This window comes from Euprymna scolopes, chromosome 43, assembly GCF_053919585.1.
Source record: "Euprymna scolopes isolate OS-2025 chromosome 43, ASM5391958v1, whole genome shotgun sequence".
NCBI lineage: Eukaryota > Metazoa > Mollusca > Cephalopoda > Sepiida > Sepiolidae > Euprymna > Euprymna scolopes.
Window position 1 is genome coordinate 46474487 of NC_136524.1, and position 6000 is coordinate 46480486.

At 48.0% G+C, this 6000-nt stretch overlaps 1 protein-coding gene across 16 annotated transcripts in view; it reads left to right on the top strand.

Annotated features, from left to right (window-relative positions):
- LOC145268317 (PAN2-PAN3 deadenylation complex subunit pan3-like) overlaps positions 1-6000 on the top strand; it is a 412758-nt gene that overhangs the window by 170132 nt on the left and 236626 nt on the right. The window lies entirely within an intron of this gene.

Here is a 6000-nt window from a genome sequence, read left to right on the forward strand (position 1 = left end):
AACGATGTTAAAAAAATCAGAAAAATCAAAAAAAAAAAAAAAAAAAACGCTGTGTGTAGGGGGGGGGGGGTAAACTAAAGAATAAGCGAAGTAAAAAAATATAAAGAAACGTTGCCCGCGTGTCTAAAGATGTAAAAGAAAAAAGTTTTTGTCGTGAGGCTGGATTGAACCCGGAACGCGGAGGTGAAACTAACTCCAACCACTTAACTATCTAGACTAAGAGTAAGAGGAATTGATTATAGCGTTAAAATAAGGGTTATAAAGCGAGTGAAAGATGTTTGATTGACAGATAGCCACTAAATGAGGTCATCGTGGGAGCGTTACGAGATGACGTAGCAGTCGTTTCCTGTCTAGACATCTCTCTCTATCTGTATCTCTCTCTCTCTCTCTGTTTGCGTGTGTGTATGTGTGTGTCTCTCTCTCTCTCACTTCGTCTTCCTTACTCTAAAGACTGGAAAATGGCGTCTGGCTGTTTTTATTTTTAAAATCTTTGATCGTTAATATTTTTTGTAAGCATATTTTTTTTTTTTTTTTACTTCACATGTTTGTCTTGTTATTTTTCATTTAACTATCGTATCTAACTATTTTGAATGTGCTAATAACTTTGGTAACGTTGCCATAGCATAGAAGTTCATAGTTTAGCTTTTATTAATTTTTTTTTTACCGATAACAACATTTTTAAATTGTAAATTCAGACTGCCATTAGAGCTTGCTGACGTCAAGATCACGTGACATGACTCGGCGGGTTTTAAATACAAGTTGACCTAAAATAAACGGCCGCGTCTATACTTTATGTAGAAGAGTTGACACCCGTATTTTTTGGGGCAGTTATAAATCGATTTAAAAATATGTAATGTTTAACATTAAAATGTCAATTTTTTTTGGCCCCCCCCCCTGCAGAAAATCGATCAGTTCACGCACTTCTGATGGTCATTTTGGGCCAATTTTTCGATATTTGTCGTCCGGAAGGTGGGGCTTTCATATGAGACCAAGTTTGTGAATTTTTGTTCCGTCGGTCGAAAGTTTTTAGCAGACACATAAATATACATACATACACACAAACATACATACATTTTTGCTTTTATATATATAGATGCCCGGCATAGCCCGTTCATAAAATACACTTATGATACTTTAATTCTTGCAGATTTCATATATATTATTATAGTCAATTTTCTATCGATTGTTATATATTATAAAGTTGTGATTTCAAACATAAAAAATATATCCATATGACTTGGATGCATCAGCTTGAACCAAAATCAAAACGTATGAAGAACAAACATAAGTTGAGTTCCTTTAGCTATAATTGAAACCAGAACTTATAAAGAATTTTTGGTAAAATTATTTATTAAAAGAAATGGAAGGTAATAACAATTAAACGAAAGTCACTCAGAAAAAACATGTAAGCGTGACACAAAATAGCACACGTTATTGTATTAATATATAGATCATACAACATAATTTAAAATTCTGACTGTATAATGCCGATGAAAGGCCCATAGATATTCATATATTTAATTTGTATAACTATTTTTTTAAAACGATCTGTAATAAAGTTTTTTATGTGTTATGCATTTGTAATTGTATTATCCTATTTTTTTTTTTTTTCATATACATGCAAAAGTTTGTTAGCATGAACAGCAATTAAAATGATTTAATCAAAAATAATAAATAAATTGTTAAACTTTTCTTAAAACATTTACCATTGTCAGGAGAGGAAATTTAAAATAAACTAACTAGAAAAAAAAAGATGCTTAAAATATATCAAGACTTCAGATAAAGGATAAGCTAACTGTTCCTTTTCCCTCTTCCCCCTTTCCCTTTTCTCCCTCTCCTCCTCTCACTTTTCTTCCTTCTCCCTTTTTCTCTCTTCTACACCGCCTTTCCATTTATTTTTTCCATCTGGCCCCCTTTCTCTTTTTTCTCTCCTGGTCCCCTTTCTCTTGTTTCCATCACTTGCCCCCCTTTCTCTTGTTTCCCTCACTTGCCCCCCTTTCTCTTGTTTCCCTCACTTGCCCCCCTTTCTCTTGTTTCCCTCACTTGTCCCCCCTTTCTCTTGTTTCCCTCACTTGCCCCCGCCCCTTTTTCTTGTTTCTTCCACTTAACTCCCCCTTTCTGTTGTTTTCCCCACTTGACTCCCCTCTTTCTGTTGTTTTCCCCACTTGACTCCCCTCTTTCTGTTGTTTTCCCCACTTGACTCCCCTCTTTCTGTTGTTTTCCCCACTTGACTCCCCCTTCGTCTTGTTTTCCCCCACTTGACTCCCCCTTCGTCTTGTTTTCCCCCACTTGACTCCCCCTTCGTCTTGTTTTCCCCCACTTGACTCCCCCTTCGCCTTGCTTTCCCCCACTTGCCCCCCCACCTCGTCTTGTTTTCCCCACTTGACCCCCCACTTCGTCTTGTTTTCCTCCACTTGCCCCCCCACTTCGTCTTGTTTTCCCCCACTTGACCCCCCCCACCTCGTCTTGTTTTCCCCACTTGACCCCCCCACCTCGTCTTGTTTTTCCCACTTGACCCCCCCACCTCGTCTTGTTTCCCCCACTTGATCCCCCCACCTCGTCTTGTTTTCCCCACTTGATCCCCACCTCGTCTTGTTTTCCCCACTTGACCCCCCACCTCGTCTTGTTTTCCCCACTTGACCCCCCCACCTCGTCTTGTTTTCCCCATTTGACCCCCCACCTCGTCTTGTTTTCCCCATTTGACCCCCCACCTCGTCTTGTTTCCCCCCACTTGACCCCCCCACCACGTCATGTTTCCCCCACTTTACCCCCACCACGTCATGTTTCCCCCCACTTTACCCCCCCACCACGTCTTGTTTCCCCCCACTTGACCCCCACCTCGTCTTGTTTCCCCCCACTTGACCCCCACCTCGTCTTGTTTTCCCCCACTTGACTCCCCACCTCGTCTTGTTTTCCCCCACTTGACTCCCCACCTCGTCTTGTTTTCCCCCACTTGACTCCCCACCTCGTCTTGTTTTCCCCCACTTGACTCCCCACCTCGTCTTGTTTTCCCCCACTTGACTCCCCCTTCGTCTTGTTTTCCTCCACTTGCCCCCCCACCTCGTCTTGTTTTCCCCCACTTGCCCCCCACCTCGTCTTGTTTTCCCCCACTTGCCCCCCCACCTCGTCTTGTTTTCCCCCATTTGACCCCCCCACTTCGTCTTGTTTTCCCCACTTGACCCCCCACTTCGTCTTGTTTTCCCCCACTTGCCCCCCCCACCTCGTCTTGTTTTCCCCCTCTTGACCCCCCACCTCGTCTTGTTTTCCCCACTTGACCCCCCCACCTCGTCTTGTTTTCCCCACTTGACCCCCCCACCTCGTCTTGTTTCCCCCCACTTGAACCCCCCACCACGTCATGTTTCCCCCACTTTACCCCCCATCCACGTCTTGTTTCCCCCCGCTTTACCCCCCACCACGTCTTGTTTCCCCCCACTTGACCCCCCACCTCGTCTTGTTTCCCCCACTTGACCCCCCACCTCGTCTTGTTTTCCCCCACTTGACCCCCCACCTCGTCTTGTTTTCCCCCACTTGACTCCCCACCTCGTCTTGTTTCCCCCCACTTGACCCCCCACCTCGTCTTGTTTTCCCCCACTTGACTCCCCACCTCGTCTTGTTTTCCCCCACTTGACCCCCCACCTCGTCTTGTTTCCCCCACTTGACCCCCCACCTCGTCTTGTTTCCCCCCACTTGACCCCCCACCTCGTCTTGTTTTCCCCCACTTGACTCCCCACCTCGTCTTGTTTCCCCCCACTTGACCCCCCACCTCGTCTTGTTTCCCCCACTTGACCCCCCACCTCGTCTTGTTTTCCCCCACTTGACTCCCCACCTCGTCTTGTTTCCCCCCACTTGACCCCCCACCTCGTCTTGTTTTCCCCCACTTGACTCCCCACCTCGTCTTGTTTTCCCCCACTTGACCCCCCACCTCGTCTTGTTTCCCCCACTTGGCCCCCCACCTCGTCTTGTTTCCCCCACTTGACCCCCCACCTCGTCTTGTTTTCCCCCACTTGACCCCCCACCTCGTCTTGTTTCCCCCCACTTGACTCCCCACCTCGTCTTGTTTTCCCCCACTTGACTCCCCACCTCGTCTTGTTTTTCCCCCACTTGACACCCACCTCGTCTTGTTTCCCCCCACTTGACCCCCCCATCGTCTTGTTTCCCCCACTTGACCCCCCCCCCTCGTCTTGTTTCCCCCCACTTGACCCCCCCCCCACCACCACCACGTCATGTTTCCCCCACTTTACCCCCCATCCACGTCTTGTTTCCCCCCACTTGACCCCCCCATCGTCTTTTTTTCCCCCCACTTGACCCCCCTCTCGCCTTGTTTTCCCCACTTGACCCCCTCGCCTTGTTTTCCCCCACTTGAACCCGCCATTCATCTAGTTTCCCCCACTAGCCCCCCTCGTCTAGTTTCCCCCACAACCCCCTTTCGTCTTGTCGTCCCCCCTCGTCTTGTTTCCCCCACGATCCCCCCTCATCTGGTTTCCACCACTTTAGCCCCTCCCCCCTTCGTCATGTTCCCCCCACTTGACCCCACTAACCCCTTCGTCTTGCTTCCCCCACTTGACCCCACTAACCCCTTCGTCTTGCTTCCCCCACTTGACCCCACTACCCCCTTTGTTTTGCTTCCCCCACTTGACCCCCACCCTCTTTGTCTTGTTTTCCCCCACTTTACCCCCGTCTCCCTTCGTCTTGTTTCCCCCCACTTGGCACCCCCTTGTCTTGTTTACCCCTTGTCTTGCCCCCTCCCCCTCCTTTGTCTTGTTTCCCCAATTCACACCCTCTTCATTTTGTTTCCCTCACTTGACCTACCCTCATCGTTCCCCCCTCCCCCACTTGACCCCCCTTCGTCTTTTTTCCCCCAATTGACCCCCTTCGTGTTTTTCCCCCAATTAACCCCCTTCGTGTTTTTTCTCTCACTTGACCCCCCCCCCCTTCGTCTTTTTTCTCTCACTTGACCCCCCCCCTTCGTGTTTTTTCCCTCACTTGACCCCCCCCCCCTTCGTCTTTTTTCCCCCACTCGACCCCCCCTTCGTCTTTTTTCCCCCACTTGACTCCCCTTCGTCTTATTTCCCCACTTGACCCCCTTCGTCTTATTTCCCCACTTGACCCCCTTCGTCTTATTTCCCCACTTGACCCCCTTCGTCTTATTTCCCCACTTGACCCCCTTCGTCTTTTTTTTGCCTACTTGAGCCCCTTCGTCTTTTTTTTGCCTACTTGAGCCCCTTCGTCTTTTTTTTGCCTACTTGAGCCCCTTCGTCTTTTTTTTGCCTACTTGAGCCCCCTTCGTCTTTTCTCCCACTTGAGCCCCCTTCGTCTTTTTTCTCCCACTTGAGCCCCCTTCGTCTTTTTTCTCCCACTTGAGCCCCCTTCGTCTTTTTTCTCCCACTTGAGCCCCCTTCGTCTTTTTTCTCCCACTTGAGCCCCCTTCGTCTTTTTTCTCCCACTTGAGCCCCCTTCGTCTTTTTTCTCCCACTTGAGCCCCCTTCGTCTTTTTTCTCCCACTTGAGCCCCCTTCGTCTTTTTTCTCCCACTTGAGCCCCCTTGTTTCTCTCATTTGACCCTCCCTTTCTCTTGTTTCCCTCATTTGACCCTCCCTTTCTCTTGTTTCCCTCATTTGACCCTCCCTTTCTCTTGTTTCCCTCATTTGACCCTCCCTTTCTCTTGTTTCCCTCATTTGACCCTCCCTTTCTCTTGTTTCCCTCATTTGACCCTCCCTTTCTCTTGTTTCCCTCATTTGACCCTCCCTTTCTCTTGTTTCCCTCATTTGACCCTCCCTTTCTCTTGTTTCCCTCATTTGACCCTCCCTTTCTCTTGTTTCCCTCATTTGACCCTCCCTTTCTCTTGTTTCCCTCATTTGACCCTCCCTTTCTCTTGTTTCCCTCATTTGACCCTCCCTTTCTCTTGTTTCCCTCATTTGACCCTCCCTTTCTCTTGTTTCCCTCATTTGACCCTCCCTTTCTCTTGTTTCCCTCATTTGACCCTCCCTTTCTCTTGTTTCCC